The sequence below is a fragment of the Camelus dromedarius genome, chromosome 23 (genome assembly GCF_036321535.1).
Source record: "Camelus dromedarius isolate mCamDro1 chromosome 23, mCamDro1.pat, whole genome shotgun sequence".
Taxonomy (NCBI): domain Eukaryota; kingdom Metazoa; phylum Chordata; class Mammalia; order Artiodactyla; family Camelidae; genus Camelus; species Camelus dromedarius.
In genome coordinates, this window is record NC_087458.1 from 32,280,889 (window position 1) to 32,304,064 (window position 23,176).

The 23,176-nt window shown below is 47.5% G+C and overlaps 1 protein-coding gene and 1 long non-coding RNA gene across 2 annotated transcripts in view; one reads left to right on the top strand and one right to left on the bottom strand.

The window, feature by feature from the left end:
* Positions 1-23,176, bottom strand: part of LOC135319025 (anoctamin-6-like) — a 267,291-nt gene that overhangs the window by 22,250 nt on the left and 221,865 nt on the right. The window lies entirely within an intron of this gene.
* LOC135319024 (uncharacterized) lies at positions 17,156-22,152 on the top strand. Its single transcript, XR_010377590.1, has 5 exons — positions 17,156-17,327; positions 17,942-18,077; positions 20,543-20,629; positions 20,977-21,137; positions 21,428-22,152. It is a non-coding gene; the product is annotated as an uncharacterized LOC135319024 (long non-coding RNA).

The following is a 23,176-nucleotide window of genomic DNA, read 5'->3' on the forward strand; positions in this document are numbered from 1 at the left end:
AGTGGATGGTTTTCAAAAATATTCCCAAGGAGATGACTCTCACTCTATTTTTCTGGATTTCTTGGGCATTCTATGACTTTGACTGCAGGCTTGATTTTCTGCACAACGTCTGCAGGGAAGCCAGGCAGAAAACGTGAACAGACCCTGCAGGCCACAGCTGAGGCCTCCGGTCAAAGCATCCTTGTTGTGCAGAGCCTACGTTCATGGGACCATTTTCATTACTGCTGTAATTAGTTCTCATCCAATTGTCCCACTGAAAATGTTTATAGATGGAAGGTGGTCTGACGCATGTGAGCAGTGGGGATGTGGGATGAAGATGGCAGACAGACTGGAAGGAGAGATGGGAAATATTTCCTCAGGCTTCAGTTTGGAAGATTTCTGATTTTCATATGGACATTAAACTGGGTCAGGATGAAGCACCGTTTACTCTATGACGGGGTGATGTACACGTATCCCTACAACTTCTAAAAAATATGTTGAAGTTGGACGTGACAGCCTAGGGGACAGACAGCTTAGAGTGACACCTCCGTTCCAGGCTGCCTATGATCTTGGGCTCACAGAGAGAAAAAGAATACACATATTTTTCCTGTGTAGCTCTATGTGAAATTATATTGACCCTTGCCGAATGGTGTAAGATCAGAGATCATGTAGTCTTTCTTACGTCGCAAAGGCAACAATTCTTCTTGATGAGTCAGCAGACTGTTTCCGATGGCCCGGGGTCTGTGCCAGACATTATCTGTCTAGACAAATACCACACAGCACCCCATCCCTCAAGGAGATCACAGTGTGTCATGGAAGAGACAAATTTAAATAGGTTTTCAAAACAATGTGTTAAGATTCACTTGGCATCATGTATACTGTATGTTCAGAGGGGCTCTTGCACTGCCTGGGGCAGGGTTCTAGAAGGTAGGGAAGGTGTCAGAGAGGAAATGCTTTCTGCACTGACATCTGAAGGATTCCAGCAAATCTGTAGACCAGGAGAGTGCGTGGTGGGGACGGGATTCTCAGCAGCTTGCGTGTCTGGTGCAGAGGTCTGGTCGTGTCTAACAGCACTTTGCAATTAGGGAAGGAAGATCAGTGAGGCTAGAGGCTGTGAGGAACTAACGGAAACTGAGGCTGAAAAAAAGCAGCAACTAGGTTATGAGAAAGTGTGACGTTAAATCAGGGAGCTTGGACTTCCTAACTTATGCAGCGGGGAATTCTTTGGGGTTTTAAAGAGGAGAGTGACACAGATTAGCCATTAAAAGTGAACAAAGTGGATTGTTCACTCTAAAGAACAGCACTGGGGAGACTAGCAAGGGGTGGGAATTAATGCACTGGGGAGTGAGGGGCGTGGACTTAGTTGGGGGATATTAAGGAATAGAATTGTAGTACTGACGGGGGTGAGGGAGTGGAAAAGTAAAGGAAAACTCCCAGATGTATGGCACGGAAAACAGATGGGATAGTGATGCCATTGTTTGAAGAAGTAAACCTACTTCTGAGCGAGTGTAAATTCAAACACACAGAGCTTGAGATTTTTATGGGCTAATCAAGTGGGAATGTCTACTTGTCAATTATAAGTATATTTCTGGGACTGAACTGAGATGTCCTTGCTGGAAAAGATTTGACAGTTAATCAGTGGACAGAGAGCAGTTGAAGCCACGGGAATAAATGCCACCCACTGACATTTTATCAAAGGAAAGGGAAGGAGGGCACTTCTGGTTCAGAAAATATGGCAGACCAGAAACTTGAAGACCCACTCACTAAAGACACATAAAAACGTAGGACACAATGGCCCCAATGTTTTCTTGTTTTTTTTTTTTTTTTTTTTTTACAGGCACCTTTATTGTGGTATGATTCCTGTATAGTAAATTACACATATTTCACATGTACTATTTGATGAATTTGATAGATGTCTACACCCAGAAAACCATCACCACAATCAAGATAGCTAACATTTCCGTAACTCCCCAAGAGGGACACTTTTCCAATTCCCATATTTATCCCTTCCCATCCCCTTCTCTCCCTGGTAACCGTAAGTTTGTTTCTCTATGTCTGTGGGTCTGTTTCTCTTTTGTAGTTAAGTTCATTTGTGTCTTTTTTGATTCCACATATAATTGAAATCATATGGCATTTTTCTCTTTTTCTGGCTTACTTCACTTAGAATGACTATCTCTACGTCCATCCATGTTGCTGCAAATGGCATTATTTTGTTCTTTTTAATGGCTGAGCAGTATACCTTTGTATAAATATACTACTATATATTTATCCAGTCAGCTGTCGATGGACATTTGGGTTGTTGCCATGTCCTGGCTATTATAAATAGTGCTGCATTAAGCAGTGAGGTGCATGTGACTTTTTGAATTAGAGTTTTCTTCTGACATATACCCGGGAGTGGGAAGGCTGGATCATGAGTTAAGTCTATTTTCAGCTTTTAAAGGAAATTCCACACTGTCTTCTCTAGTGAAAATGCAGCCCATTTTGTGAAAGCAGACCATTCTCAGAAAGTAACTGGTATTTCTAGGGGCCAGACATGAAGCGCAGTGAGTGTGGCCTGTTCAAGAATAAGAGGGCAGTCTGCCAGGTCTGGAGGAGAGTGACAAGGGAAGTGTGGTACAGGTAGGATTCAGACCACGTGGGGACATGACAGGCTGGGATAAGGAGCCTGGACTTCCAGTCATCCCTTGGTAATCATGTGGCATTGTTTCCAGGACTCCCCCGACGTCAACATCCATGGATGCTGACGCCTCTTGTATAAAATGGCATAGGACTTGCATGGAACTTATGTGCACCCTCCCGTGTACTTTTTCAATATATATACAAACTTTTTTTATTGAGATATAGTCATTTTAAAACATTGTATCAAATTCCAGCATACAGCAGAAGTTTTCAGTTATACATGAATATACACGTATATTTGTTGTCACTTTCTCTTTTGCTGTGTCCTCCTGTGTACTTTAAATTATCTCTAGGTTACTTCTGGTATCTAATACAACATGAATGCTATGTAAGTAGTTGCCAGTGTATGGCAAATTCAAGTGTTGCTTTTTGAAACTTTGTGTTTTTTCCCGAGTATTTTCAATCCACAGTTAGTTGAATCTGCTGGATAGGGAGCCCCTAGATACGGAGAACCCCCAAGCTCCTCCTTCCCACCTCCTAAATTTCCACTGCAAGCACTGAAGGGGTCCAAACATAGAAGAGCGCCATCTACCTGATGGAAACCCTGAGGAATTCCGTCAGCGTATGTAGCGCAGGAGAGAAGGCTTAGGGCCAACTAGTGGGAAAGGAGGGCCTGCCTGGAGAGGAAGGAGGAAGGACCGCAGCGGAAGCCATCTCGTACTCTTACTGGAACTAGCTGATAGCAGTGAGGGACGACGAGGAACTGGGGACACGGTGCATGGGGGGCGATCCTGGCCGCCAGGTGAAGGGTTCACATAGCTGGGACCCAGTTTGCAAGATCAAAATAACAAGGAGGGAGAGGGGCTGCCTCAGCCCCGGGATCCTGACAATGGCCACAGCGCCGTGACCCCAGCTAATGCGGCTCCCCTAGTAAGCCAGAAAAAGGAAACTCTGTGCCAAGATATTGCAGATTCCACCGCAGCAAAAAGGATAACTAGATCTCTAAGCTGACAAAATGTAACCACCAGAAACAGGAATCTTTCCTTTTCTCTTCATTTGGACCTTTGGACAGGGAGCCACACATCTCGGATGGGAAACATCTTTAATCCAATAGAGAGCTCACTTTTTCAGGAATAAGCATGGAGAAAAAGAGTGGGGTGATGGTTTAAAGCGGAAGTCACAGTGGAAGCCCATCTGAGAAATGGTAAAAACATGCATCGCAATGAATCTGAGTTATGGCGAAAAGAAGGAGGAAGGTTAAGGAAATCTCTATCCAGCAGACAAGACTAGCCAGTCATAAAAAGACAGCACTTTAAATCAAGAAAACTGTTTTTGTTTTTTGGTGATGATAAACAATGCCATAATTTAAAACAAGGCTTGGGCCATCAACAACACGCTGAGAGTTGTTGAGGAGGAGAACATAAAGCTGCATATAGACATGAATGTTTTCCAAGTCCACCGCTCGGAAAAACTTAGCCAATCATGTGTCCAGTTGATTTGAAAATCCCGATAAGTAAATAACTCAAAAGTGGGAAAGACATGGTATTAAATAGTGATAGTGAGCAATGAAATCCAAGAAGTTTATACCTATATTTTCATTGTTAATATAACAAACTGAAAGCAACTGTCAAATAGTAGTAACTGGAGGACACTTACACACACACACACACACACACAAATGCACACACACACAATCTGGAACAGCAGAGAGGTAAAATATGCTAAATTTATCATTATTGTGGAACAGGATCTAATAGATTATTTCATTTTTGATAGTGTTATAGGAATACTGGTCCAATTACATAGAAAGTTATGAACTTAGAAATGATTTATAAAAATTTAGAGAGAATTTTCATTGAAAGGCAATATAGCTTCCAAATCATTGAAGAGAAAATTAACAATAAAAAAAATTATCAATCCAGCTAATATGGAGTATTTACCATCCTAAATTAAACCACAAAATGGATACAATATATGAAGCAATGATTTTTAAGAGAGGTGAAACGATCATCCACTAGGACCCTGTCCTGCCACCCCCATAACAAGGCTGCTAGGCCTCCTACTGCCATCACCAATAATGTCCACCAAGAGGCGTCATTTCCTTCCTCTGCTCCTACTGCAGAGCCAGTCCTGAGCAGTCCTTTTCCAGATTTTGGCAGACAGCTCCCAGAAGTGCTCTCTTGGGTCTTGGTCCCTTTTGGCCACCAGCAAAGGGATCAAGGATGAGCAGTAAGCCTCCTTACTCATCCAAGACCTAGGAACCTATCTGATTTCTGAGCAGGGCTTCACTCTTGTCTGCTGTCTGGTACTCTGCCCGGCTTCCCGAGTCCCCGGATTGGGCAGCCTGCACGCTGGCCACAGCCCATCAAAATCTGTTCCCCCGCCATGAGGCCACGCGTGATCGTGAGCAGGGCTCCAGGCCTCTGGAGCAGCATGGCTTGGACTGCGTCCTGGCCCTTGGCGCGCGAGTTCCATGCCCTTGGTTGAGTCAGTTAACATCTCTAAGCTAAGTTTCCTCATCAGTAAAATGAAGACATATCAATATGGTAAAAAAAAAAATCAGAATCGGGGCGGAATAAATTTCTGATGACTGAAGATTTTTTAAATTTTGAATTATACAGCGAAAGACATCATACAAATTTTACTACTTCAGAATTCTAAAGGACAGCTTCTACTGTTAAAACTAATGCATGAACGTACACACAAATACACGTGCAGACACACTGACTCTGATCCACATACATCCCTACACACACACGTACATGGACTCATGTACCACACACACACATAGCATGCACACAACCACATATATCCCCAGGGGCGCCTGTGCACAGCCACATACACACTCACAGTCATGTACCACAAAATTCCCCAGGTGCGTTCGTGCGCACACACATGTCATAACCTCCTTTGGCATTATTCTAAATCAATTTACAATTGAGGGTCTCAGTGTCCATTGTTTTATCCGCTCAGAAGATCCTGACTTCGGAGCGTGAAGCAGGAGCCCTTCGTCGCTGGAGACGGTCTTTGCCACTTACAGTCTCAGTAGAGCCAACATAAATGCTCTGGACCTTTGGAAGTGCAGTTCCAGAGCATACCTGGGAGCTCACATCCTATATATCTAAACATTTTAAGTGCAGTAGGTTCTAAAGTCCTGCCTTTACAAATATATATTTATTATAAGCAGGAAGGCCAGGTTCAAAATTAGAATTCCCAGACACAGGGGAGTCCTGCAAAGAAAGTGAGCGTGAGGGGAGAGCTGATTCCCAGACTCTGATCACTAGCCTGACCCTTTTCTTCCCAATGCTGGGTCCATCCCTTGCCATAAGGGGCTTTGGATGTGCACAGGGGGACACTCAGATTTCACGTCCGGGCTCTGCCTATAACCTCCATGCAAACAGCTGCCCTTTAGTCTCTCTGTGAGTCCTGGGTATCTGAAATCCGGGGAGAGCCGGTGCAGGCACTAGAAATGGGTCAGGGGCTGCTGAGGCAGGGCATTCGGGGTCCTGGTTTTCTAGAGCACGGGGTGGAGCCAATGACCATGTCCCCTTGGTCCTGCTGACGCCACCCGATGGAGGGGGTGGCCAGAGGAAGTATCAGGGCCAGGGGGACAGTCTACAGTGCAGGACCGAGGGCAGCGTGTCCCCTTGAAGGGGTCTAAGGCGAGAAGCCCTAAGGAAAGTTCTGAGGAGGCTGTAATGTATCATCATTCCCATTAATTAAAAAAAAACAAAAGCTTACCACAGGCGTGCGTGGGAAGGGTTTTGTTCTAACAAGGGAATGCACTTGCCAATGTCTGGCCATAGAGGGCTGGTGGGCTTGCCAGGTTGACGAGGAACCGAGAGGCCGTTTTTCTCCACTAGGTCTAAACACTGCCTGAATTCCTCCAGGTGACACTTAAATGCAGTGAGACATGGAACCCTCTCAAGTTGTTAAAATATTCATGGTGAGCCATTCAACTCTCTCCTCATTCTTGGCTACGAAAGCACGATAAACACAGGTGGGAATCTCATCAGCCTGTTGGTTGGTTCACTGTCCATCTGGCGCCCCCTCTTGTAGGAGGCTTTATCACATCACCCAGGGCTGACCCATCTCAGGATCACAGCTGATTTTCTGCAGGTGGCATCACTTGCTGGTGACACGAAGGAGACATGTTAGCCACCTCCCAAACACTGAGGCTTCTCCTGGGAGGAGCCTGCAGACCACCAGTCCAGCCTCTGCACAATGATGCTCCTCAGTGTCACTCCCGGCTTGCTGCCCTGGCCTCTAACTCTGGCCAGAACCTCGCTGGATTGTCGATAAATGACAGCCATGCACCACGTCTAAGCTTCGTGTCCAGATGTGACCATGGTTCTTCTTTTCTTCCCATCGATGGATTGTTTGATCTTTGTGTAATCTTGTCGGCAGGAAGGCCAGTACCGCCCTCTTGAGGCCTCCCCGTACCGCCTCTCTCTGTAACTGTCCTAGCGCCCCAGGGGATCGGGTCTGAAGCCTGGCACTCAGACACGAGGATGACAGCTGGAGAGACAGGAATCCATTCCTGCTGTGGCTTCTACTGAGGCTCGATGTGGCCATACAAACGGATCCCACAGGCCCTGACTTCACTTGACTCACTGCAGGGATGCTCCCACACTGCCCGGTTCCACCCAGAGACCGAGGGCTTTCTGCTTGTTCCCGAAAGCCCCACCCCCGAGGGGGCACTGGGTCCAGTGGAGCGTCCAGCCTGGTTCCCTGCCAGCCCTTAGGGCTTTGATGGGGCCTGGAACATCAACTACCCTCCCCTTAGGGGCCCGTTTCTCCTTTCCAGCCAACAGACCTAGGTCATAAGCACTTTAACTCACCTGAGGGTGTTTTCCTCACTTCAGGGGCAGTGAGGACGGGGCTTCTTCACACTCCAAGTGCCCCCGGTCTGGATGCAGACAGTCTGGCTCTCCACCCAGTCCTGCAGGTCCTGGCCACACCTGATGCTGGTCACTGAGTCTGTGCTGTGTTCTCTTCCAGGACAAGAGGTGCACTCTGCCCCCAACCCCACCCCCACCAGCGGTGGCAGAGGCGGCGGACAGGCAGGTGAGCTGGGGCCTGAGACAGTGCCCGCAAATCAGTGCCCCAGAGGCCGCTGGTGACTAGAGGGACCACGCGGCAGAAGCCAGCATGGGAAGGGAGGAGGATGAAGGTTCAGGATAAGGAGATGAAAGGGGGAACGGATAGCACTTTGAGTACCTCGACCATGAAAGGGAAGAGAAAAGACAGTGACAGCTGGTGCGGTGTCGGTGTTAAAAGCTGAGGGCTTTTAATTTAAATTTTATTAATTACCAATATATATTGATAGATTTCTTATTTTATTAAAGATTATGTGCCATGTCATATAACAAGATATAGAATGATATTATTTATTAAATAATACATAATAGAAGATATACTAGCATATTATGTTCTGTTTATTTATTAGCAGATAGTATATAATATATATGTAGGTGTTTATATACATAACATATAATTCATGCATCTATGTAATATATAACCCATAACAAATAATGTAAGATTATGATTAATATATAATATAACAAGATTACATAACAATTATGATGTAATTTTACCCATTGTATGTCTTGGTTCATGACACATTCTCATCATAGGTGCCTGTCGGAGGTATTTATGTATTAAAATTAATATTAGAAGACACAGTTATGAACATATCACCCAGCATCATAACAGGAATATTGACAGAGTCATACTGTGTCCTCTTTCCCTATCTGTCCTTGGCCTCTTCTCATAGGAAATAACCATCATCCTGAATCCTGGCTTACCCTTCTCTTGTGTTATTTTCACACACACAATATTTAAGATCAGTTAAAACAAATGAACTGCAGGTACATGCAATGAAATGGATGAATCATACACTCTATGTTAAATTGAAAAAGTAAGCCCTAGAAGGTGGCCTATAGTGTGCTATGATTTTAACTGTGTATATATATGACAACTAAACTCACTAAATTAAGAACAACTACAGTTAGAGTCCAGGTGGGAGAGAGACAGATAAAATTTGAGGTGAGCAGGTTTGCTGCAGGTGAGCGAGATCCTTTCCAGTAACATGTCATTCTCTCTGAAGCAGGAGGCAAGGCCATCTGCTGGGAGTCAGGGAAGAGACAGAGGGAAGCTTCAAGGTGTGCAGAGAGCAGAGAACGTTAACACCACTGAGTGATAAGTGGGGAAATGTGCTCACTAGAGAAATCCTGGAAGATTGCCTGGCAGCGGCAACATGGTGGGAATTGATTTGTAGTCTTAGAAACCTGTGCTGGGAGAGCCTGCTGCCTGCAGGCTCAGAACAAGTAGAGCTGGGTGAACCGAGATGGAAGTCGGCCTGGTGAGGAACTGAAAAAGTCAAGGCTCAAGGGGGTTTTGTCTCTCATAAAGAGAGCGCTGACTGTGGATGCAGAGCTGGAAGGTGGGGAAGTGGAAGTAAGAGGAACGAGGACAGGCAGGAAAGCAGAGTCAGTGCATGATGCCCCAGTGAGGGTGAAGGAGTGCCAGGGAGGCTGGAGGAGAAGCAGCTTGACTGCTAGAGGTGGGCACTTAAAGGAGAGTGCAAGGAACTTGGGTGGAGACACGCCCGGGTATGAGCCCGGGGGTAGGGTGAATGGGGGGTGGCTGGCTCAGGCTGACGGAGAAGGAGACCCTAAAATGACCACACTGGGTGGAGGAGGGAGAATGAACTTTGACGTCTTGATGGTAGGAGGCGAGGCAATACAGAGCTGGTGGTCCAGGTGCTCCTGACTGAGGCAGATGAGCAGGGAGGCCAGGGTGGCAGGCACTGCTAGGAAAGGATCTGGGTTTTCCATGTGCTCCCACGAGGGGAGGAGCAATCATCTGAAGGTGGAAAGTGAGCACAAGGAGGCAAACCCAGGCTCCTGGTCAAACTGGGGTTGTGAGGGGGCAAAGTGTCAACTCCAGAGATGGTTACCCAGGAAGCAGGGACCACGGGGGAAGTGAGGGGACACTCAGAGAAGAGAGGGAGAAGAGTCTTCTGGGTGTAGGGGGAAGAGAGGCCCCAGGACAAAGGAGCACAGAGGCACAGTGATGAGGATGGGCTGGCTCTATGGTGACAATGAAGGGATGGCTGGATCTTTGTCCTGAGGGCTTAGGTTGGGGGGACTACTGGCCTCATGAGGATCCCCCTCTCAGCAGCCTGGACAGACGCTCCCGCTCCTGAGGGCTGTGTGGCCACCACTGTTCCCGGAGGGGCACTGCCTCCATCTTTTCTTATCAGACTTTCCTGCCCAGCCCCCTACTGCCAGCGAGGGAGCCTGGGCCTCGAAGCTGCTTCCCGTGGAGGGACACAGGCTCCTCGGAGAAGCAGGCTGATCTTACTTTTCTCCATAACCCAGAGTCTAGCAAAGCGCCAGCCCATGTGTGGGCCATGTAGGGGCTCGGATACTTACTATACTAACTCAAAGCAGTAGAATTGCAGAGCTGGAGGAAGTGACCACTGAGCTCACAGAGTTCACTGCCCACACCCCCATTCTACAGATGAGGAATCAGAGACCAAGCGGTGAAGCAGCCTTGGCCAAGGTCACGCTGCTCTTAAATGCTGGCCTGTGTCGGGCATGCCAAGTGATGTGCTGCAGTGAAGGGGCTGAGAGGGGGCTCTGGGGCCAGACATCTTGGGTTCAATTCCCAGCTCTGCCATTTATTAGCCGTGTGATTAATGAATGTCCTTACCTTTAAAGTGGAACTCATAGTGGTGCGAACTCATTGGGTTGTCATGAACACAGCGTTCATGGAACAGCAGGACAGAGTTCTGTAAGGGTTTGCTATTGCTTTGGTTACTATTATTATCACCAATTGAACCCTGAAATGAAGAACAAAGGCAGCAAGAATTTTTATTTTAAAGGATTTTAAAATCCTCTGATGAATGCTTCATTTCATCTATTCAAGTTTGCATTTGACACTTATTAACACCTACACAATGGATGACTTTTGAGGCACTCTTGCTTCATGTCTTTAATTCTCACTAATGACACAGGCTATTTAACAGGCAGCAGTTTTTTTCCAGGAAGAGGGACAAAAGGTTAAAATGTCTCAGTGCCTCTCGGTCCCCAGTGAGTTGGTTGTGACCTGTCAACCCAGCTTTGGGGAAGTGCCCGCTCCCCCTGGGCTCGCTGAGCTGCCCCGCAGCCTCGGGGGTGCCGTACCCCCACACGAATCCAGTCTCTTGGTTCCTATCTTTGCTTCAGATCCCTCAAGGACTGCCCATGCCCCAGGGCCCCATCTGCCCCACCAGCCTCGCCTGCTGGAATCCAGGACACTATCCTGGGTCTCAACCATCCTCTGTTCATATGACCGCCCCACTACTCTACAATTTGTCCTTCAAGTGTGGGTTCCTGTGGCTCGCCAAACAGCAGGGGTCTCCCCGTCTTCCACGTTGGGTAACTGCATTGTCCTGCACAGTGCCTAGTGAACACGTGTGGAGGCAGGAAGTATACAGAACAACAGGTGCTCAGAGGGGCTGCCTTTCCCACTGCAGGGACCCTAGAGAGCTTTCTCCCAGCTGGTTATTCACAGGCGCTGAAGCTGTGGAATCTCGATCTCACCAATTTAAAGGGCACCATCACTAATTACAAAAGCAATCATTTCTTCAGTAGCAAAAGGAGAAAAGACTTTGTTCCCCACCTCCAACTTTTTTCCTCCACCTTCAGATGTTTCTCATCTCTGGACTAGGGTAGAAAGCAACTCAAAGAATATTATTTTTCAATGTATTTTCCCACTCTGAAAATTGCTTTCCCAGAACCGATGAAGGCTAGAATGGACTTAGCTTTCCTGGACCGAGTATTCAGAGGCCTGGGGTGGAAAGGGGAGATAACTCAGCAATATTGAACCTAACAGAGACATTACAATGTTCTATTCTAAACAGAAAGGAAGCACGGTGCTGTAGAAACAGGAAAACCATAGTTGGAAATGCAATAAAGAGTTACAAGGGAATAAACATAAAGATGTAAAAATGAAAAAGGACATCAAAATAAAAAAAGGTGGGAATGGGAGAGGGGAACAAGAAAATATAGATTTTTTTCTTTCTTTTCTTTTCTTCATTATTCTTAGGATGTGTTGGAGCCTAAACGATTATCAGTCTAAAGAAAATAGATATAGTAATGGGTTGATATATTTGAAGAATAAGGGAACCACAAATCAAAAGCATACAATACAGTCACAAAAAAACCAAAAAGAAACAAACTCAAAATGGCTTAAAGACTTAAATATTAGACAAGACACTAAAAACTTCTCTCAAGAAAACATAGGCAAAACATTATTTGACATACATCTCAGCAATGATTTCGTAGGGCAATCTAAGCAACCCAAGCAACAGAAATAAAAGCCAAAATAAATAAATGAGACCTAATTAAACTTATAAACTTTTGCACAGCAATAGAAACCATAAGTAAAACTAAAAGACAACCTATGGAATGGGAGAAAATATTTGCAAAAGATGAGACTGACAATGGCTTAATTTCTAGACTATATAAATTGTTCATACAACTTAATAAGAAAAAATAAACAACCAAATCCAAAAATGTGCAGAACAACTAAACAAGCAATTCTCCATTGAAGACACACAAATGGCCAATAGGCATATAAAAAAATGCTCAGTATCGCTCAATTATCAGAGAATTGCAGCTCAAAACTACAATGTTATCATCTCACACCAGTCAGAATGGCCATCATTCAAAAGTCCACAAACCATAAATGCCGGAGAGGCTGTGGAGAAATGGAAACCCTCCTACATTGTTGGTGGGAATGTAGTTTGGAGCAGCCACTGTGTAAAACAGTATGGAGATTCCTCAAAAGACAAAAAAAAAAAAAAAAAAAGACTTATTACCTAGTCCAGCAATCCTGCTCCTGGGCATATATCCAGAGGGAACCTTCATTCCAAAAGATACCTGCACCCCAATATTCACAGGAGCACTCTTTAAAATGGCCAAGACATAGAAGCAAACTAAACGTCCACTGACAGATGACTGGGTAAAGATGTGGTATTTAGATATAACAGAATATTACTCAGTCATAACAAAGAAGGAAATAAAGCCATTTACAGCAACTTGGATGGAACTGGAGATTATCTCACTAAGTGAAATAAGTCAGACAAAGACAAGTATAATATGATATCATTTATATGTGGAATTTTAAAAAAAATGATACAAATGAACTTATTTATAAAACAAAAACAGACTCACAGACTTATAAAACAAACTTAGGAGTTTGGGATTAACAGATATAAATTACTATATGTAAAACAGACAAATGACAAGGATTCACTGTAGAACACAGGGAACAGTATTCAGTATGTTCCAACCTATAATGGAAAAGAACCTGAAAAAGAATAGACTATGTATATTTACAACTGAATCACTATGCTGTATACCTGAAACTAACAAAACAGCAGAGGGAGTGAGTCCTTCTGGGACAAGGCCTCTGTGGCAGTGGCCTCCTTGTCACCGCTCCATCTCACCAGGAGGCCAGGGATTTCAGAGGTGAGCGGACATAGAGCTCATACACTTCAAATTGATTTCCCGAAAAAACTATGGAAAAACCAAATTCACCTGCAGTGTGGGAAACATGAGCAGGGCCACTAAGCCGACCGACAAACCCAAAGTAAGATGGCCCGTTGTTCAGAACGGAAACAGAAAAACGACCACCTGACCCCAGTTAAATTACCACCTCACCTGCAATGAACTGCTCGTACTCAATGTCAGGGATGTTTCTGTTGAGACTTGGGAGGTCAAAGGACTCGGACCAGGGATCGGGGCTCTGCCAGTGGTAGAGGTGGCCCCAAGGGAATAGCACCAGTACCGGCTCCTCCATCTTCAGCAGGGTCTTCAGGAGGAAGGCAATGTGGATGCAGATGTTCCTACGGAGGCTGAAGCCCTCTGGAGGGTTGACGTCACACAGAAGGTACCTGGCAGGGAGCAAAGGAGAGCGGGTCATCAGGGCCAGGCCTCTGCACAGGAATCCCGGCTTAGATAGAACAGATACAACGGGAATCCCTGCACAGCCCATGGCCTACAATCCAGACACATTCAGCAGCTTCTGGTTTGTAAAGTGGAGGCACTGCCCACCCATCTCCATGTGGCCAATTACTTCAAGTCCGGGAGCAGTTATGGAAGACATCTTGGCATCCGTCTAACACCACTAAGCACCTGACTAGCACCTGAGCACCCGTTCTCCAGGGGCTCTCAAACTTCTTGTTCTACAGAACCCTATACACTCTTAACAATTACTAAGAACTCCAAAAGGCTGCTATTTATGTGAGTTAAATCTATCAATATTTCATGTGTTAGAAGTTAAATAAGAAGTTAGAAAAAGTGTATGAATTCACTTAAAAATATTAACAATCTACTGTATGTTACCATTAATACTCTTAAACAAAATATAATTCTATTTTTCAAAAGAAAAATCATTAGTGAGAAGAATAGCAGTGATTTTAATTTCTGCAAATCTCTTTTGGACTGGTGAGAGCTGAATTCTCCTATCTGCCTCTGCATTCCCTATTTTGTGATATCACAGGCCAGGTTTTCCCTGGAAAACCCCACAGGAACTCAGGAGAGCAAGAGTGTGCAAAAGGCAGGTGACATCCCGGCGTTTCTATGAAAATGGTCTTGCACCTCAGGGGCCTTGGATACACTTTGATAACTGCTGCCCTATCCAAGGCGAGACTCTTCTACACAAGAGCCAGGCAAGGGTCCTGGATTCTGTAATGAGTTACCGCCACCACACCCCTCCCTTCTCTGTGTGTTTCTCACAAGCTCCATTACTGCAGATGAGGATGTAATCCTCAACTGGGGCCTCTAATCCCAGAAGACTGCTAACTTCAAGAGGGAGGGTCCCATCTACCATCCCTACACCCCGCATAGTTTATTTTGAGTCAAGCCCTAGATAACTGCTTATCGGCACTGACCCTTGTGTCTTATTCCTGAGGTTGACTGAAGGAACCAATATCTGGATGGAACTGATATTTCCCTGCAGATAAACAAGGCTGATAAACCACCTCATTCCAACATCTGACTCTGGGGCTCTTCAAAACCCGGGTAAGGACCCGCTTCATCTAAGAGGGGTTCTCCGCCTGCCCGTCCCGGTGGGTTCTGGGAGGCCGCGGCCACCAAGGGCGACCCAGACTCGCGGCCCCAGCCCCAGGGCCTGAGAGTGAGGAAAGCTTGAGGCTGTGCCCAAGCCATGCCCCGCCCCGCCCCAACACGCTCCCCGGCACCACAGCCCTCCCCGGCCACCACCCCAACACCGATCCCACCCTGGTTCATGTCCACCGGCCCCGCCGACTGCGCGGATGTACGTTTACCATCTGTGAGACGCCGCCCCATACAAGATGTCGGCCGCCTACTGACCAGGCCAGAACTAGTCGCCCGGCCGAGCAAGCCGCCATCCCCAGCAGCAAACACCGCCATGGTCCCGGGCAGCTGCACACTTCCGGAGCCCGCTGCACGCCCCAGAAGCTGAGGCCAGCCAGCGCGGAGCGCGGCGCCTGTAACCATGGCAACGCCGCGGGGCCATCCTCTAGCTCTTGCGTCGTGTGTCTTCCCGAGTCTAGATGTGCGAGGGCAGAACTTGCGGAGCCAATGGGAGCCAGGGCGCGGCCAGGAGGGAGGTGGGGGAGGCTTATGGGGCAGCCGGTCAGGGCCGGGGCGGGCGGGGCCGCGCGGAAGTCCTGACCTGCAGGTTGCGCCGGGCGGAGGCTGGGGCGGTGCTTCCACCTGTGGGCGGGGCAGCGGGGCAGCAGGGCAGCGGGACGGGGACACCCTCACCAGTCCCTGTGTGGGGATCAGCCTGGGATCCGTGGCCTCCGCTTGCACCGGACGTGGACCCAGTCTGCCAGTGGGCAAGATAGAGGACTGAGCCCAGGCACGCAAGGCTGGCCAGGTAGGGCACCTGAAGTGCAGATCCGCCAGGCCCGCTGCCGGCCTTGAATACGTGCTGCTAGGCAGTTTCCAAGAAGACGGGATCTGTCATAAGAGGGGAGGTAGGGCTGGGGTGCCAGATGCCGGGTTCGGTGCAGTCTGACAGGAGAGCCATGGTGAGAGGAGGCAGAGCGGCCCCTGTGTCGGCAGGGCTAAGAGTTTGGGGTATAGGGTGGGGGTGGTGTGTGCCTTGCTCTGTGGTCTCCCCAAGAACCCTCACTCCAGAGCAAGGGCCTCTGCTCCCCCCACCCCTCACTGCACTCCCTGCCTTCCCCAGCACCACCTGGGGTGTGGTCATGTCGAGGCAGGGAAGGCCCAGGCAAGGGGCTCATTCAGGGACAGGGGCCAATCTGCAGGGATGCTGGACCTGACAGCGATGTGGTGCTTCGGAACTCCCCTGGGATGGGTTTCTAACCAGTGGGATGGAAGGGCCTCTCCTTCCTGGGGTGCAGTTGGGGGAAATAGATCCATCATGAATGTCAGCCCTGAAAATGGAGGCTGCGCTACATCCATTCCTGGAAAGAAAAATCAGGCCCCTCCAGCCCAGGTGACTCAGAAAGTCATTCAGCAATGTTTGGGGTCGCCAGTTTAGGCTTTCAACTAGAGCTGAGCTGCTCAGGAGGCCAGATCCCTGTCCGTGGCTCCAGATGTAGGCTTTCTGCTGGGGGACAGGATCCTCACAAACACCTGTTTCTTTGTGGGTCACTCCCCTCTGACAAGCTGGGAGGCAGGGTGCAGTTGTGGGAAATCGTGTTTCCATGAGGAGAGGGCCACCAAGTGGTGGGGGCACAGGAGACAGTGTGAAAGAGTCCCGCGGCCTTTCTGGAATCAAAAAACTGGCAAATATGAAAAAGTGCATAATTTGTTTTATTGAACAGGCTGCTTATGTACGTTTGGATGGCCAGGTTCAAGGACTCTGCATCCCTCCAGAACAATAGCCTCAAGAGAAGAACAGAGCAGGAGGAGATATGGGGTTTCTCCCAGGAATGAGGCAGAACAGGGATTTCTGCAGATTTGCAAGGAGACCCCGACCACTGAGCACGGGGTTACAACCCCACGTGACCCCTGTCGTGTTTGGCTTGGGCTCTGAGTCTGGCCTGATCATGTTTTCTTCCAGCTGATTTCCAGAAACTCAGAGAGTAGATTTAAAGAGGCTGCGTTTGGAACCCGGTGTGGAGACGGAGGGTCGTTTATCCTGAGTCCCTTCAGCCTAATCACTGTAGCTCAGTTCCAACACCACCCAGGACCCCAGGGTGGCCGTGGAGGGAGAGCAAGCCTGGCAGGTGACCCAGGGGTCCCACTGCTGTTCCCCTCCTTTATCTTTGTTCCCTTTCATCCCGGAAGGTGTGATTGTCTCATGTCATGGTGACAAGCCATCTCTCCTCTGTCAGGTGGGGTCCCCACCCCCACTCAGCCTTCTCTCTGCATGGATGCTGAAGGACCAGGCTCACTTGAAGTTCTGAGCTTGAGCAGTAAGGTGGAAACAAAGAAACCAATGGAAACAAAGAAATAAATCATTGTGGCAAATCTCCCCACCACAGAGAAGCTGCCCTGAGTGGAAGGGAGGTTGTGGGCATGCCCATTTGTTTCCTGTCTCCCAGTGCTCTTCGCTTTCTTATTGCAGACCTGCATGGTTACAACAAAATGATCTGCAAAACTGAAAATATTTACTCTCTGGCTTTTACAGAAAAGGCTGACCAGCCTCTGGTTCCCGTACCGGTCAAATGATAGGAGTACCTTTCCAGTTTGGAAACATCTGGGCAGGCCCAGGTTTGCAAAATTCTTTAAGAGTAGTTATGGAGTTTTGCTTCTAAACATTTTTACGGCTGTATACTTAACTGTGGTTGTGCTGTGTAATTCTGAGCCAGGATTTTCTCAAACTGTTTCTCATTTCTTATACCAGACACCCCTAAATTCCAAGGGGAATGGGATGTTAAGGAAGCCATGGAGTTTAGGAAAAAGATACAGATTTCATTTCCATTTAAGCATCGATGTATCTCCATCCTAGGCAGTATCGGTTCTGTGGTATTGATAGGGGAACTAAATAGCAACCAATTTTATAGAAAATAGTGGGTAATTGGGTACACAAGTTCTTCTTTTCAACATTTTTGTAGTGTTTGCAGTTTAAGATGACCATTCCTGAGAAACAGGCAGCCTCTTAGAATGAAATAGCATTTTCCCTGAACCATACTCAATTTTTATTTCGTAGACCGCCGGAAGGACAATCACACATCCAACAATTGGGGACCTCAAAGATAAAATGTAACTTTCTGAGAGCACAATCCCCCCGTCTCCCTCTGCTCTTTTCACTGTCCCATTGTCCCTGAAGGCTCTTTCGTATCTTCTGCTCATGACTCCAGTAACTCTTCCTCCTCTTTCCTCAGCTGGTAAGTTTACTTTTCTACTTTGACCAAGCAAACTGAAGCCAACAGAAGAGAACATTCACCAGCAACTCCCAGCACATCCGCTCGCCTTCTGATGTCTGTGACCTCACTCTCGCTGCCCCACCTCTTATTACAGGTGACATCGAAAGCCAGATCATCCAAAAGTCACCAGGGGGCCCATCCATCCAATCTCCGGGCTGTCTCTCCAACATGCATCCTCTCTGTCACTACCTCATCTATTTTGTTCTCCTGCTAGTTGGCTCCCATCAGTATATAAAAGTCCATCCTCTTAAAAGAAACAAACAGCACTCCTTGACCCTAATTCGCCCCCACCAATTGCCACCCCATGTCTTTGCAGCAAATCTTCAATGAGAAGTTTAAACTCACTGTCTACATATTTTCTTGAGCCATCCCCTTTTGCACCCACTCTGGCTTTTCCCCTGATCCCTCGCTCTAAGGAAACTTCTCTGTCAAGGCCATCAGAGACCCCACGTTGCTAAATATAGTGGTCAGTTTTTAGTCTTCATCATGCTTGGCCCTTTGGCAGCATTTGACCCAGCTCTTCCATCCCTCCTCCCCCGTGTTCCTGCTTTACTTGACCTCCAGCCTATCGCTCTGCTTTCGATCTTCTGGCTGGTTTTTTGCCAACGTCTCCTCTTTTTTCCAAACATTTACTGCGAATGTGCCCCGGAGTTGGGTCCTGGGTCTCTCCTCTATCTCTCTGCTATACCTTTGGTGGAAGCAACCAGACTTGGAAATTGACATGCCATCAATTTCTCGATTTGTCCAAAACTCCCTGATTCGCCCTTTCCATTTGGAACTCTCTCCCTGATACTCATATTCTTTTTCTTTCTTTCATCTTGCTTTCACATTCATACATATGTTCTACTGTGTAAATTACTTTTCCAAATTTTGAATCAGTCCATACATATCATGTGAAATGCTCAGATCTCTATTATTTCCACTAAGATGCTTATTCTACCTTAGAACCTTTCTGCATTTCTGTATTTATGTCAATAAAGTGAACAGTATTTCTACAAGCCTCATAGTTAAACAGTGTGTTTGTTTGGGGCTACTATGTAACATGGAATAATGATACATCAACATAGTCCTTTTTCATTTAATTTTATGTAACACCAGGATGAGGTTTTTGCACTGAAGACAGTTTCATTGAAATTTTACCTACGTTATGGACAGTCAGTTTATGTGAAAGCCCTCATTTCTCCCCTTTTCTGATATATTTTCCATTTGGCTATTATAACATATACCATGGCATGAAATAAAATTCCAAATCCATTCACATAATAAAATTAATACATTTAAATTATATTTTTTAATGTTAAAAAGAAAGAAAAAAAAACCCAGACTCCTCTACCTATTAGGCATTTCTGTGGCAATATCTAATAGACTCCTTAATCATGACATTGAAGTACTGAGCTGATTCCAGCCCCTTTCAACCTGCTCAGCCCATCTTGTCCCATCCCCTGTGGATGGAGAAAACATCCATCTAATTTTCCAGGTCCAGATGTTGGAACCATGTTCTTTCTCTCTCTTTCTCTTACACACACACAGACAGCAAATCCAGCTTGTTAGAAAATTCTGGCTACTCTGAATTCTTTAACCACCTACTCCCTGATCCCCACCCTCCTAGGAGCCACCTTCAACCCCTTCTTGGACACCAAATAGCCTCCTTCTTCCATCTTTGCTTTTCTACAATCTCATCCACACAGAATCAGAGGGACCCTATAAAAGCATACATTGAGGGGGTGGGTGTAGCTCAGTGAAACAGTGCATGTTTAGCATGCATGAGATTCTGGGTTCAAACCACAGCACCTTCACTAAAATAAATAAATTAACCTCCTCCCAAGAAAAACCAAAACAAAAGCATAAATTGGACATCACTCATCCCATTAAAACTCACTAAAAGGGTCACCATTCCATTAGGAGCCAAAGTCGTCCCAAAGTCTTCCAAGACCCGGCCTGCTCTGCCTCTCAGCCCATACTCTCCCCATCACTCTGGGGGCCTCTGTCTCCGGCTCTTCCTTCTTCCTCCGGATCTATTCTTCTTCAAGTTCATTACTCTGTGAGATCTGCCAGGATTGCCTTATTCCCTCCTGCATGCCTCCCACCCCACCACCATCACCTGAGTTTGCTCATATCACTCTTATTTTTCCCCAAGCTCTTGCTACCCCCATCATGTTGCCTGTTTTCTCTGCTAAAACTCTGAGCCCCCAGTGATGGTGAGTCGTGTCAATTTTGTTGACTAACAAAGACCAAGAGCCTTGGGAACGGGTATAATTACTAGATTCCCATAAGTAGTAGGAGCTTATACAGATTTGCTGAATGAAAGCAGAGGTCCTGGTCCAATTCGATGGAGCACTTCTGTGTCCTGCTCAAAGATTAACTCTCCTTTCCTCCTGAGAGGGTGTGACCACTTCCTTGGTGATCAAAGGCAAGATCTATTTTCTTTATGCTGTTAACCTTAGGCGGGGAGACTGGGGGATCTTCATTTATATTTTAAAATTTGATTCACTCTGCAGTTTGTCTCCTGTCTATGTATCCTTTTGAGAAACCGTTTATAAGTGATCATTCTTCCAACAGATTGAACAGGATCCAGGGGGAAGTACCAAGCCTGTCCCATCGGCCATCCTGTGTGTCATGTCCTGTGACCCAGTGGATGCTCAGCAAGTAAGTGAACCAACAGGAGTGAGTGAAGTGATTGGAACATCTCATTATTGTGGTGGCTGCACTCTGTCCGATGCCTTGAGATTTGGGGAAGGGTTTACAACTGCGGAGGCGAGATGTCAGGTCCTCTGTGCTCTTCCTGAGTGCCCTGGCCTTACCCATTCCCCCAGCCCCCTCTGGGCAGCCAAGCCCAGGAGCTGGGCCCCCGGCGATTGTGCTGATCAATAATCCACCTCACCCAAAGTCCGGGGGTAAGAGCGGCCAGCACAACTGTTTGTAGACTCTGAAGTCAGGTCCTTGGAGGAATTCCTCACTGAACAATGTTTTGGACCTTTTATTATTCTCTATAGCCTCCAGCTGAAGAAACAGATTGCCTTAGGTACATGAAAGGTGAGGACACCTACTATCCCCATGGAGCGCAGGTGGGGCTGAGAGTCTGCTGTTTGTACAGCCGGTGGGCTCGTGTTGCTTTGGGCATCCCTGTGCCTGAATTCCTGCAGTACACTCGGTGGTAAGAACGGGGGTGCCTGGCAGGGAGGGAAGCGGGTCGGGGGACTACACAGCTGGGGAGACGTTAACCTGGGGTGAGCGGGAGCCGGCTGATGCATGGAATCTCGGTGCAGGGAACTCTCCAAACTCAGAGAGGTTCCCACTCCCGCAGGGTCCCTTTGATCAGGGTGCTAGGCTGTCAGCACTGCAGGGTCCCTGTGAGGATCATGGTGCCTTCAGGCAGTGGGAAGTGAGGGGTCCAGTGGCAATTAAATTAACTGTGCACCCAAAGCCAACCCCCGTCTCTTTCAGCCTGTTTCCTAATCTGCAAAACTGGAATGATGTTAACCATCCCGCAGGTTTGTTGATGGGCTGGGACACACTAGACTGCCAGGAGCTGGAATTCCTCTGTGCCCTGATTGTAATCCTTCCTTCACACTATTTACTCTCACAAGTTCAGTCTCTCTGTCTCTCTCATTCACTTGTAACTTTCTCTACTGCTCTGGTTTCATTTGATTCCCACCCTCCTCCCAATCCCCAGATGAGTGAAATTAATTTCTGTGTGTCAGTTCCAAATTCCCGGGAAAGATGCTCTGTCCCCTCTGGATTGGTTGTCCAACCCATCAGTTGCAGTCAGAGGAGTGAGTCCCTCTGTGACCAGAGGAGGGGCTCTGCCCAGCCCCCCAGCCACCACTGTGGGAGCACATAGCTCTCCGAGGAGGAGGTACTGGCTGTGACTTGGTGTCACTAAGTGTGAATTTATCTCTCCTCTTGCCCCACATTCATCCTCCTAAACAAAGATGAAAATTAAACACTCCCGAGATTTGTGTCATGGAACACTCAGGGTGGGGGCTAAGAGGGCTGGATTCCCTGCTGAGTGTAAGGGGCTACAGTGACTCCCCAACGAGAGCCTGTAAAGGAAACAGCACCGGCCCCACTGGACATTAGGGTGCTGAGTCTGCGTGACATTGAGCCAGGCTTCTGACCACAGCTCAGGGGTCTGGTCCGACCGGTTAGTCTTTGAAACCAACCAGCTTTGGATTCCTCAATCCCTCCCTGAGATTTTACCTGAACCACGATCTTCTGTATCTCTGAAGACAGATGATGAGGACCCTTCACTTAAGGCATTTGCACAGCCCTGTGCGGGAATTTGTGCTGCACGGTCTGCCCGGCGAGCTGACCAAAGTTCGTATTTTACTGATCTTAGAAATAGTCTGGTTTCCTGATGCACTGTTTCACTGAACAAGCAACAGAAGCCACCTCTGGCTGATAAAAGCCAAATAGGGACTTAATGAAAAGATACTGAGAGGGTGCATGGAGTGGCCCAGATCAGAGCCGACCCGGGGTCCGTAGGAGATGTTGGGGAGCCCCAGGCACCAGGCTGCGCAGGGTGCTACCGGGCCCCCTGCTGTCCCAGCAGGGACCCCCCCTCCTCCTGACACTCCACCTCACTGCAGGTTCATGTCCCGGCAGGGCCAGGTCACACTGAAGCCACCAGCACACACCTCAATGGGGGAGTTGGCCCCTTCTCAGCTGAGGGCGTGCCTGGTGTGGGGAGAGGCCCAGTTAGAGGAAGGCGGTTCCCCTACGGTTCCGAGTTAATGCGCAAGTCAGTGCCCATCACTCAGGAGAGCCGGGCTTGTCTGACCTCATTGTGGTGACTAGGCCGTCTGAGTTCACGTATTAATTTTTAAGTTGGAAGGCCCAAGAGGGAGAAAAAGTGGAAGTTCTAGTACTTATTTTATATTTCCCATGTACCAGGTGCGGTAAGCAAGCCACTTCAGACAAGGCCCAGAGCAACCACGTTAATAGGCCACGGAGAAAGTCATGCAGTCAGGCCTCTGCAGCCCCGAAACCCGTGTCCTCATCAGCTCCGTAGTTACCAGTGGAATTTGTAGGGACTTATGGGACTGTGTGATCCTGTGGGGGCTGGGATATATATGTTAAAATCCACATCTTCAGAAACTCGGCTAGAACCACAGCCACTGATTGTCTGCACGGAGGCAGAGGAGGGGAGAATTCCAGCCTCTGGTCCAGCTTGTGAGGAGCTCAGAAATTGCT